We start from the raw sequence: 12869 nt of genomic DNA, 5'->3' as shown, positions 1-12869 counted from the left end.
TGTATTGTGCTTTAGTCTCGTTGGCAGTCGAAGCTCATTAGCATTTATAGGCTCCGACAGTGAGAGAGTCCATATTCCTGGAGCCTTTCTCCTAGTCTTTCCTTCCTCAATTAGTAGCCTGATAATCCAGCTATGGGGTTGCTGCTGCCTCTGCCTGGATAGTAAGAGGCTCAAAGAGCTGTCAACTCCCCACTTTATTTCCACTCAGCACAGGGCTCTGGGTAAGGCTCAGTCAGTCAGAGCTGCTAGCATAATCAGGCGGGCTTTCCGCTCACTCAAAGACCTCTGGCTCTGCCACTCTGTCTGGTAACACAAGCGGGCGCCCACTTCCGGGGCGCTTGGAGGAAACTCTCACTCACTGTCTGCGACCAGGCTATCCGGCCAGCAGTCTCACGCTCTGAGTGAAACCCCCAACCGCAGGGAAAAGTGGCAGTGTTGGAATTGAGTCTCGCTCCGTCCCCGTGCGTGGCTTTTGCAAGGCGCTGGGGCGGCTCGAGATTCCGCTTTGGCCCACACAAAGGCCCCTGACTCTGCCCCTCTGTGCGATAACAGGGGCGCGCACTGCCGAGGCACTCAGAGGAATTGCTCACTCCTTATCTGCGCGCGCAAACCACGATATGAGGCCGGCCGTGTTTCCCTCTGAGTGAAACCTCCGCCCGCACGGAAAATCTCCACCGTTGGAATTAGTTCTCACTCCCTCCCATGCGTGGCTTTCCCAGGGCACTGGGGCTGCCCAGAGACTCTGCCCTTGGCCCACAGAAAGGCCTCTGACCCTGCCTCTCCGTGGGGCAACACGGGCACCCACTCTCGGGGCCTAGGAAGAAATTCTCGCCCACTAACTGTGCGCACGCCGACCAGGAGACCAGGTAAAATGGCCGCTCCGCTTGTCTTTCTTTGTTTGGGTTTGGTGCGAGTGTTAGCTTGTATTGCCCGGGTTGCCACAGGATCAGATTTTCCTCGGCTTGGATCTCCGTGCCACAGCCTGGTTTGGCCGTTTTTGCCGCGGCGGCCTGGATCTATTCACCCCCTTTGCCTGCCTCAGTTTCTATATTCACAGTTACCAGAGAAAGCTGCCCTGTTTAGGTTAGTGAGGAAGGCGGAGCATTTCTTACTCCCTATTTCCTTCGGGGTTTGGTTATATATTTAGCCAATTTTTCACTCAATCATACCTTTGGGTGTATTGTGAAGCATCTGGAAGCTCCAAGTATAGGTTTTTCTGTTTCTGGTTGAAGATCTTGTTGAGTTTTGGGGGAAATTTATCGGTATCGCTTCCTACCCCGCCATTACTCTGACGTCATCTCCAAGTTTCATATTTTTAAAATAGCCATAACCAAAGAGTTCTTTTGGAGTTACATTTGTATTTAGAATTTACTTTTATCATAAAGTAAACAAGTACTATCAAATATGAAGGTTCTTTTCTCTAAGTTACTTCTAAGATGAATATTTGTACTTATATTGAAAAGGGGTTTTTTTGGGGGGGGGTTGTTTTTTTTTTAAATAATTTTATTTTTTTAATGGGGCAACATCAATAAATCAGGATACGTATATTCAAAGATAACAAGTCCAGGTTATCTTGTCGTTCAATTATGTTGCATACCCATCACCCAGTCAGATTGTCCTCTGTCACCTTCTATCTAGTTTATATTGAAAAGTTTTAAAGTGACTACTATAATTCCAAATTATTTTTTATTTAATTGTGACACAGTGTATGATATATGAAATAAATTTGTAACATTAAAAATATATGATTAGAGCATCATCCTGATACACCAAGTTTGTGGATTTGATCACCAGTCAGGGCACAGACAGGAACAGATTGATGTTTCTGTCTCTCTCTCTCTTGCCTTCCCTTCCATTCTATCAAAAATCCATAACATAAAGTTATAGAGAGCAGAAAAGCAAATCCTGGAGGGAAGCAGGGAGGGTGTTAGGGGCGGGGGGCAAAGGGGATGTTGAGGGGAACATGGGGCTGGGAGGATGTATTTGGTGGGACACTTGAATCTATGTAAACACAATAAATTTAAATCAATAAAAAAAATCAAAAAATATGTGTCCTGGTCAGATAGCATCATCCTGATATGCCAAGGTTGTAGCTTTGATCCCCAGTCAAGGCACATATAAGAATCAACCAATGAGTGCATAAAAAAGTAGAATAACAAATCAATGTTTCTCTCCCCTCACCATTTTCTCTCTTTGTAAAATCAATTAATAAATAAAATTTTAAAAATGGGATATATGTATGAAGCAAGTGTTTAACCTGACAGAGACAAGACTTGGACCAAAAGGAGCCCCTGGAATTTTATGACTCCGTTTGAATTGTTGCTTCTGCACTTTATTATCTTTTATCCCTGAGTTCCAACTATCCATGATCCCAGAGACAGACATTTTTCTGGGGCTGGAGAAAAATTTTGCTTCCAAACTGAACTGTCAGGGACACAAAGCCAAGCTAAAATCAATAGAACTCATAAAAGGTTTTTGGATAGTGACTTGAAGCAGTTTATTCACCAAAAGGATGCTGGCTTGACTAACTTGGACCTTGTCAGTACTCAAGGATTATTCTAGTCACAGATGTATGAGGACACTCTCTCTGCTGGTTGTTCTAAGTCTTTTCTTAGACAAACAACCTTTTGAGAAAGCAGGATTAGACAAATATGAAGTTAATTGAGAACATAATGTCACTGAGAATTATTAAATAGAAACTTCTGATAAGAATAACAAGTACTCCAGGAAGAAGAGTCTAATTTTTCTGGGATAAAATAAAACTCATGGTTTGAGAAATCTAATGGGATTGAGAGTCAGACTCAGTTTGGGTCAGGATTGCCAAACACAGAGATGAGACAACCTCAAGAGCACAGATGATTATGTGACACCCCAAAGGGAAACACTAGTTTTCCAGTATATAGTTTCATGTTTTAACAGGAAAATGTCTTTTTATATGATACATTATAATGTTTTATTTTTCAGCCTTTGAAATCAGAGGTACGGTGGCTTTTGAAAAACAGGGATTTTTTTTTTATCACTTGTGATCATTCATCCATATAAGGATTATTTACTCACACAATATGAAAAACATCTACAAAACAGAATCTGGATTGCCCATTCTGTAAATTTTCAGCTTTATTTGATAAAATATTTGTATAGTTATTTTTCTCACTACTTTTGAAATAAGTATTGGTATTTTATATTTTCCTGTAAGTCATCTATGACAAATTATCTTATACATTTTTAATCTCTCTATTCTCATTTTCCTTTCCTTTCTTCTTCTCTTCCTTCATTCCCTCATTTTTCCCCATTAACTTTTATAAATGTTTTTCACTTGGCTGTCTCTTCATATCACTTCCTTGGTGTGTTTATTTTGACTATTAAATGCCCTTATCAGTAATATAAGTGAAGGAATGCAATCATAAATTATGCAATCTCAACTACAGAATGTCTTTGACTTGCTTAAACCTCCCCTCACTAGTCAACACCCTCACTTTAAGAAATAAATCAATCCCTAAAGACTCTCTATCATTTATTTTATTTGCAGAAATTCTGATTCCATTCCATTAGCAAAAAAATATATACACTCACTTACTCTAACATTACGCTATTTCAGAATTGTCTGTGTGTTGTTTATCATTCTATGGGGAGTCAATTAGCCTCTGTGTTATTGCAGCATAGCAGAATACTATATTGAAGGAGAGAGACTTACAATTTGGAGGAGACACTGAGATTCAGTACTAAATTTTAATGACATGGGCTTGTATTTTGTTCAAGGTTCTTGCATCTGTATTCATAAAGGACATTACTTTGTAACTTTCTTTCCTTGTAATGTCTTTATTTGGCTTTGATATCAAGGTAATGCTAGGCTAATAGAATATTAGAAAAATTACTTCCTCATTTTTTTAAAGATTTTGAAGATTAGTGTTAGTTTTTTTTAAATATTTACAATGATTGGTAAAATTTATCACTGCTGCTACTTGGGCTTGGACTTGTCTTTGTTGAGATGGTTTTAATTACTGATTCAGTATCTTTATTTGTCATGAATTTGCTGAGATTTTAAGATTTCTTTTTCAGTTAGTTTAGGTAATTTGTGTGTCTAGCAACATTTCCATATAATTTCTGTGTCCTTGTTCAGAATATTATAATAATTAGTTTTATTATTGTAAGGTCAGTAATAAGATTTCTACATTAACTTCTGATTTTAGTTATTTGCGTCTTCTCTTTTTTTTTCTTTTGTCAATCTAGCTAAGCATCTGTCAGTTTTGTTAACCTTTTTAAAAAATCAAATTTTGGTTTTGTTGATTGTCATCCTTAAATTTTAATTGCCAATATATGTTTCCTATAACATTTATTTTTACTTTCTTTTGCTAACTTTGGGTTTAGTTTACATTTTTTTCTAGTTCTTCAATAAAGTTTGGCTATTGATCTGAGATTTTTCTTCTTTTCTAATATACACATTATTATTCTTATATATTCTTATTCTAATATACACATCTGCTCCTCTACACTGTGCCTACTTCTCTGCATCCCATAAATTGTGATGCATTGTGTTATCATTTTCATTCATATAAGAGTACATTATCATTTTCTATGGGATGTCTCCTTTGATCCAACTGCTGTTGTCAGAGTATGTTTTTTAATTTTTACATACTGTAAATTTTTTAGTTTTCCCACTTTTATTCATATCTAGCCTTAGTTCATTGTGGTCATAAAAGATACTTTGAATGAATTCATCCTTTTTAAGATTATAAGAATTGGAGGGGTTCAAAGATGGCCACAGAGTAGGCAGACACACCAACTCCCACTTCCCAGAACCAAGGTGGATTACAGCTTAAATCTGAAAACATTCATCATGAAAGACAAATTTTGGACTGAAATAGGAGGATTCAACATCCAAGGACAACTAAAGAACCTGTACAAAGTCTGGTAGGAAGGACGGAGATGCAGAGGCTACCCTGTTCCCAGTACCGGGGAGCAGGGAATGGAGAGTGGCACCTGGGAGGAATTTTTATGAAGGGGAGGGCTGTCCAGTGAGTAGCTGGACCTTATCCCCAAAAACCGAAATCCCAGCCTAGAGCCCTGGAGCCAGGAAGGGGCTGACGGACTATATTTGGCTGAGAAAAAAAGCCTGGACACAGTTTGATAGAAGGAGGCAGAATTCTCAGACCCAGGCTCTGTATTAAAGGAACTGCATGGAGAACCTCGCTCAAAGCCACTTTCCGGGGCTCCAGGAGCACACCCTAACCCCTGGGCTGAGTCACTCTCCAGATTTAAAGTGAATCAGCATCATCAGCAAAGGAGAGAAAGTGCCCTGTCCACTGGAGGCTCCCCTACCCTAGCTAGAACAAAGGCGCTTAGTGCCAGGTGCCATGTTAGGGACACCAATAGGGTGTGCAGAGGTCTAAGCTACACCACCCACCGCACTGCTGAGTGCTTGCTGGGGCAGACAGGCTGGAGGCAGCAGGGTGCAGCTGCAGAGGTTCGAGCAAGCACTTGCAGGCCGGCCAGAGGAGCCCGGGACCGCCCTTGCAGCTGGGAAGCCTGGGCTCACATACACCCTTGCTCCCCGAGTTGCCTGCCCTAGGTGAACGCGAGGGCCCAAGAGTGAACAGAGGGGTAACACGCAGGCATGCACAAGCCTGCCAGCAAAGGCGGAAGTCGCCTGGAAGCTGTAGGGAGCCGGGCAGGCACACAAACCCGCCTGAGGCTGGGCGTGTCCTTGGCAATGATCCGAGCGGAGCCCCAATGGCAACTGTGTGGGGAAACGCAGACGCGCGCATGAGTCCACCGGCGACAGAGGAAGTCACCTGGCAGCTGTGGGGAGCTGGGCAGGTGTGCAAATTGGCCCGGGGCTGGGTGCGCCCTTGGCAGTGATCTGAGCGGAGGCGGAGCCCCAGTTGGGAAGCACAGGTGCGGGGTCCACCAGCGACAACGGAAGTCAAACCGGCTACTGCAGGAACCCCGGCAGTGTGCAAAGCTGCTCAAGGTGTGGACACGCCTTCAGCAGTAATGTCAGCACAGGCGACCTTGGCAGAGGTCTAAGAGGGCCTGCGCAACCCCTGAGGCACAGCTGAGATCTGAGCTACCAAGGCAGTCCTATAAGCGGTCCAAACGGATGCGAGGGCATGCGAGCAAAACCAGGGAAGCAGTGGTCATAGAGGTGGGCTGGAGCCAGCAGTGCCTGAGCCCAAAAGCCCGGGGCAGCAACAGTGGTGGTGGCCTGGTAGAGGGACCACAAAACGGGAACTAAAAATGTCTAGATGGAAAAACACCTAAAGCAAAGAAGTAGGCCACATCTAATACCATACCTAATCACTGAATTACAGTACTGAGCCCACCAAGTAGCCAGCAATAAAAGACAACAGAAAGTAGATTTTAGGGGAGCTTGAACTTTTAAAGTAACTTCTGCCAGGCCAAGAGTAGATAAAAGCAAACCTAGGAGTGCAGCTGATATTTACAATGGCACTTGAACCCAGCAGAGGCAGCCACAAAATCTAGATAACCTGTAGCTCCCAAAAAGTGGATAAGAACCAGTCATAGGCAATGACTCCCACTGACCTGCCCCAGGCCCCATCCAGGGAAGCCCAGGGCAACACGCATAAAATGAGAAGACAGAGAAGTGCAATCCAAACAACTCAAAAAGAGAAACCCTCAGAAAAAGAGCTGAGTGAGATGGATATAAGCAAACTACCAGAGGCAGAGTTTATAATAATGGTTATTAGAATGTTGAAAGATCTTAGAACAACAATGGATGGTCACAGTGAGCACATAAATAAAGAAATGACAAGTATTCAAAAGGACATTGAAATAAAAAAATCAGTCAGAAATGATAAATACAATATCTGAAATAAAGACTACACTAGAAGCAATTAATAGCAGGCTGGATGAAGCAGAGGATCAAATCAGCAAATTAGAAGACAAGATAAATGAAAAAACAGAAGTTAAGCAGCAAAAAGAAAAGAGAATGAAAAAAACTGAGGAAACTCTAAGAGAGCTCTGTGACAATCTAAAGAGAAAGAACATCCACATTATAGGAGTTCCTAAAGAAGAATGGAAAGAACAAGGGTTAGAAACCTTTTTCAATCAAATCATAGCCAAAAACTTCCCTAAATTGACACAGGACAAAGTCACACAAGTTCAAGAAGAACAGAGAACTCGATTAAAGAGAAACACAAAGAAATCCACACCAAGACACATCATAATTAAAATAGCAATGCTAAGAGATAAAAGGAGAATATATTAAAAGCTGCTAGAGAAAAAAAAAAAAAGGCTATCACTTACAAAGGAGTTCCCATAAGGATATATCTGACTTCTCAATAGAAACACTTGAGACTAGAAGGGAATGGAATAAAATATTCAAAGTAATGCAGAACAAGAACATACAACCAAGACTACTTTATCCAGCAAGGTTATTGTTTAAAATCGAAGGAGAAATAAAAAGCTTCCCAGACAAAAAAAAAAAATACTCAAGGAATTCATTACAACCAAACCAAATCTACAAGAAATGTTAAGGGGCCTGTTATAAACAGAACAAACGAAAAAAAGAATACAGCAAAAGAAGAATATAGCTTTAAAGAACAAAATGGCAATAAAAAACTACATATCAATAATAACCTTAAATGTAAATGAATTAAATGATCCAATTAAAAGACATAGAGTAGCTGCATGGATAAGAAAACAGGACCCTACATATGCTGTCTACAAGAGACACACCTCAAAACAAAAGATACACATAGACTAAAGGTAAAAGGATGGAAAAAAAAATATTTTTGTGCAAATGGAAACGAAAGAAAAGCTGGGGTAGCATACTTATATCAGACAAAATAGATTTTAAAACAAAGACTATAGTAAGAGATAAAGAAGGTCATTACATAATGATAAAGGGAGCAATCCAACAGGAAGATATAACCATCATAAATATCTACGCACCTAATATAGGAGCACTTAAATATATAAAGTAGACTTTGATGGATATAAAGGGCAAGATCAACAGCAATACTATAATAATAGGGGATTTCAATACCCCACTAACACCACTAGATAGATCCTCAAGAAAGAAAATTAACAAAGAAACAGCAGACTTAAAGGACACACTAGATCAACTCGATTTAATAGATATCTTCAGAACCTTTCACCCTAAAGCAACAGAATATACATTCTTTCAAGTGCTCATGGTACATTCTCTATGATAGACCACATGTTAGGATACAAAAGTGGTCTCAACAAATTTAAGAATATTGAAATCATATCAAACATTTTCTCTGATCACAATAGCATGAAACTAGAAATCAACCAAAATAAAATAACTGAAAAATATTCAAACACTTGGAAACTAAATAGCATCTTACTAAATTATGAACGGGTTAACAATGAGATCAAAGAAGAAATTAAAAAGTTCATAGAAACGAATGATAATTAACATACAACAACTCAAAATCTATGGGACACAGCAAAAGCAGTCCTGAGAGGGAAGTTCATAGCACTACAGGCATTCCTTAATAAGTTTGAAAAATATCAAGTAAACAACCTAACCTTCATCTAAAAGAACTAGAAAAGAAACAGCAAGAAAAGCCCAGAGGTAGTAGAAGGAAGGAAATAATAAAGATCAGAGCAGAAATAAATAATATAGAGGCCAAAGAATCAATACAGAGCATCAATGAAACCAAGAGCTGGTTCTTTGACAGGTTAAACAAAATAGATGAACCTTTAACCAGACTCACCAAAAAAAAAAAAAAAGAGAGAGAGGACTCAAATAAATAAAATTAGAAATGAGAGTGTAGAAATAACAACTGACACAACAGAAATACAAAATATTATAACAAAACACTATGAAGAACTGTATGCCAAAAAATTAAACAACCTAGGTGAAATGGACAAATTTCTTGAAACATATAATCTTCCAAAAACTAATCTGGAAGAATCAGAAAACCTAAACAAACCAATTACAACAAATGAGATCAAAACATTTATCAAAAATCTCCCAAAAACAAAGCCCGGGGCCTAATGGCTTCACTGGTAAATTGTATTAATATTCAAAGAAGAACTAACTCCTATCATTCTCAAGCTATTTCAGAAATTCAAGAGGAAGAAATACTTCCAAGTTACTTTTATGAGGCATGCATAATTCTGATTCCAAAACCAGGCAAAGACAACAAAAAGAAAGAAAATTGTAGGCCAATATCACTGATGAATTTAGATGCTAAAATCCTCAACAAAATATTAGCAAACCGAATCCAGCAATACATAAAAAAAATCATACACCATGATCAAGTGGAATTTATTCTGGGTAGGCAAGGATGGTACAATATTTGTAAATCAATCAATGTGATTCACCACATAAACAAAAGGAAGGAGAAAAACCACATGATAATTTTAATAGATGCAAAAAAAGCATTTGATAAAATCCAGCATCCATTTATGAGCAAAACTTTTAACAAAATGGGAATACAGGGAACATACCTCAACATGATAAAGGCCATCTAAGACAAACCCACAGCCACCATCATATTTAATGGACAAAAAGTAAAAGCACTCCTTCTAAAATCAGGAACAAGGCAGGGTGCTCCATTTCACCACTCTTATTCAGCATAGTACTGGAAATCCTAGCTACAGCAATCAGACAAAAAGAAGAAATAAAAGGCATTCAAATTGGAAAAGAAGAAGTAAAACTATCATTATTTGCAGATGATATGATATATAGAAAACTCTAAAGTCTCAGTCAAAAAATTACTGGATCTGATAAATGAATTCAGCAATGTGGCAGGATTTAATATTAATACACAGAAATCAGAGCCATTTTTATACATGAACAATGAAATGTCAGAAAGAGAAATTAAGAAAACAATCCCCTTCACTATTGCAACAAAAAAAATAAATTACCTAGGAGTAAATTTAACCAAGGAGGTTAAAGACTTATACTCAGAAAATTATAAAACATCGATAAAAAAAAAAATCAGGGAAGAGACAAATAATTGGAAGCATATACCATGTTTATGGTTAGGAAGATAAACATCATTAAAATGTCTATATTACCCAAAGCAATTTATAAATTCAATACAATACCAATTAAAATACCAATGACATACTTCAAAGATATAGAACACATATTCCAAAATTTATATGGAACTAAAAAAGAACACAAATAGCCTCAGCAATCTTGAAAATGAAGAATAAAGTGGGAAGTATCACACTTTCTGATATCAAGTTATACTACAAGGCCATTGTACTCAAAACAGCTTGGTACTGGCATAAGAACAGGCATATGGATCAATGGAACAGAACAGAGAACCCAGAAATAAACCCACACCTTTATGGACAACTGATATTTGACAAAGGAAGTAAGAGCATAGTATGGAGAAAAGATAGTCTCATTAAATGGTGTTAGGAAAACTGGACAGCTACCTGCAAAAAAATGAAACCTGATCACCAACTTACACCGTGCACAAAAATAAACTCAAAATGGATAAAAGACTTAAATGTAAGTTGTGAAACAAACATCTTAGAAGAAAACATAGGCAGTAAGCTCACCGACATCTATCACAGCAATATATTTGCTGATTTATCTCCACAGGCAAGTGAAATAAAAGACAGGATAAACAAATGGGACTATATCAAACTAAAAAGCTTTTGCACAGCCAAAGATAATATGAATAGAATAAAAAAACAAACCACACAATGGGAGAACATATTCGAGAATACATCTGATAAGGGGTTAATTATAAAATTTTATAAAGAACTTGTAAAACTCAACACCAGGAAAACAATCCAATCAAAAAATGAATAGACACTTCTCCCAAGAGGACATACAGATGGCCAATAGACAGATGAAAAAAATGTTCAACATCACTAATCATTAGAGAAATGCAAATTAAAACTACAATGATATACCTCCTCACACCAGTCAGAATGGCCCTCATTAACAAAACAACACACAATAGGTGCTGGCAAGGATGTGGAGAAAAGGGAGCCCTCCTGCACTGCTGGTGGGAATGCAGATTGGTGCAGCCACTGTGGAAAACAGTATAGAGATTCCCAAAAAATTAGAAATGGAACTGCCCTTTTTCCCAGCCATCCCACTTATAGGAATATATCCCAAGGACACCCTATCACCAATTGAAAAAAAGAAATGCACCCCATGTTTATGGCAGCTTTGTTCACAATAGAGAAGATCTGGAAACAGCCCAAGTGTCTGTCAATGGACAAGTGGATTAAAAAGCAGTGGTACATATATACAATGGAATACTATGGGGCCAGGAAAAAGAAGGAAATATTACATTTTGCAACAATATGGATGGACCTGGAAAGTATTATGTTGAGTGAAATAAGCCAGGCAGAGAAAGAAAAATATCATATGACCTCACTCATTTGAGAAATCCAAGTAACAATGTGAACTGAGGAATGGAATTACACCTAAAGGGAAGGGGAGAGGGAGCTTTTGGGAGGGGGATAAGGGAGATGTTGAGGGGAATACAGAGGAGGGGGGATGCTTTTGGGGAGACACTAGAATCTATGTAAACACAATATATAAATTAATTAATTTTAAAAAATTGTAAGAATTGTTTTGTGGCCTAATATATGGTTTATACTAAAGCATATTTCTGAGTACTTGAGACAATGTGTATTTTTCTGTTGTTGGATAAACTTTTCCTTACATGTCTGTTAGACCTAGTTGATTTCTAGTGTGGTTTATGACCTCTTTTTCCTTATTGATCTGCTGTGTAGATGTTTTATCTACTATTTAAAGTGATGTATTGAAATATCCAACTATTTTAGAAACATTGCTTCTTTCAATTCTGTCAACCTTTGCCTCATGTATTTTCACATTCCATTTATCTGTTGCTTATACCTTTATAATTATTTTATTTTCTTGATAAATTGACATTTTTATTAGTTTGTCTTTTTTTTCCTGTTTTATTACAGTTTTTGACTTATAATCTATTTTGTCTGATATGAATAAAGCCACCTATATCAGAGAAGGAAGACCTTGAAGCAATAGTGGACTGTTGGACAACTCTCGGGGTAAGAAATTGAAGCCTAATCAATAGTTTTCCTCTCCAGGGTGAGGACACAATGTTTCTGCAGTGGGTTTCAGAGTATTTGCGTACTTCTCCTTTTAACTTTGAAATATTTTATTGTAGCTATCTTAATTTCATTCCATTACATATTGGCTGTGGTAGGATAACTTGTCTTTTTTAAGTTAATTGGTTTCAATACCATAAGGAAATAATTATAAGGTCAATGAAGAGACCACAAACATCACCTAGGTATTCTAAGCTTTGAGCTGGATACTTAAAAATTTATGGATTATAGTCTTTGAAGCAAAACTGAATGTTCTATGAAAAAGAGAGTAAGGGGAGAGTTTGTGCCAGAATTGGTAACTATGACAGAGACAATAAGTTCACCATGTGTTTCATTTGACAATTGTTAGACTTCTGTAGTTTAGAAAATCCCTGTGATAATTGTACTCAGTATTCTGTGAAGAAAAGTGACCTGGTTATTGCGAATTATAACATTTCACTATTTTCTATGGCTGAGGAATATTGCATTACATATATGTGCCTCCACTTTTTTATCCATCCATTTATTGATGAGTAGGTCACTTTCATATCTTAATTATTATAAACATCACTGCAATGAAAATAGGAATGCATATACTTTTTTTCAAAATACTGTTTCTTCAGCTGTATCGCCAGAAGTGGAATCTCTGGGTCATAAAGCAGTTCTATCTTCAATATTTTGACGAAACTCCATATTGTTTTCCATAGTAGCTACAACAATTTGCATTTCCACTGACAGTGCAGAAGGATTCCCTTTCCTCCACATCCTCACCAACTCTTGTTTGTTGATTTATTGATGATAGCTATTCTGACAGGTGTAAGGTGACA

Source organism: Saccopteryx bilineata, chromosome 5 (assembly GCF_036850765.1).
Source record: "Saccopteryx bilineata isolate mSacBil1 chromosome 5, mSacBil1_pri_phased_curated, whole genome shotgun sequence".
In the NCBI taxonomy this organism is placed as follows: domain Eukaryota; kingdom Metazoa; phylum Chordata; class Mammalia; order Chiroptera; family Emballonuridae; genus Saccopteryx; species Saccopteryx bilineata.
The sequence above is the reverse complement of the archived record's forward strand: the minus strand, read 5'-3'. Positions refer to the sequence as shown.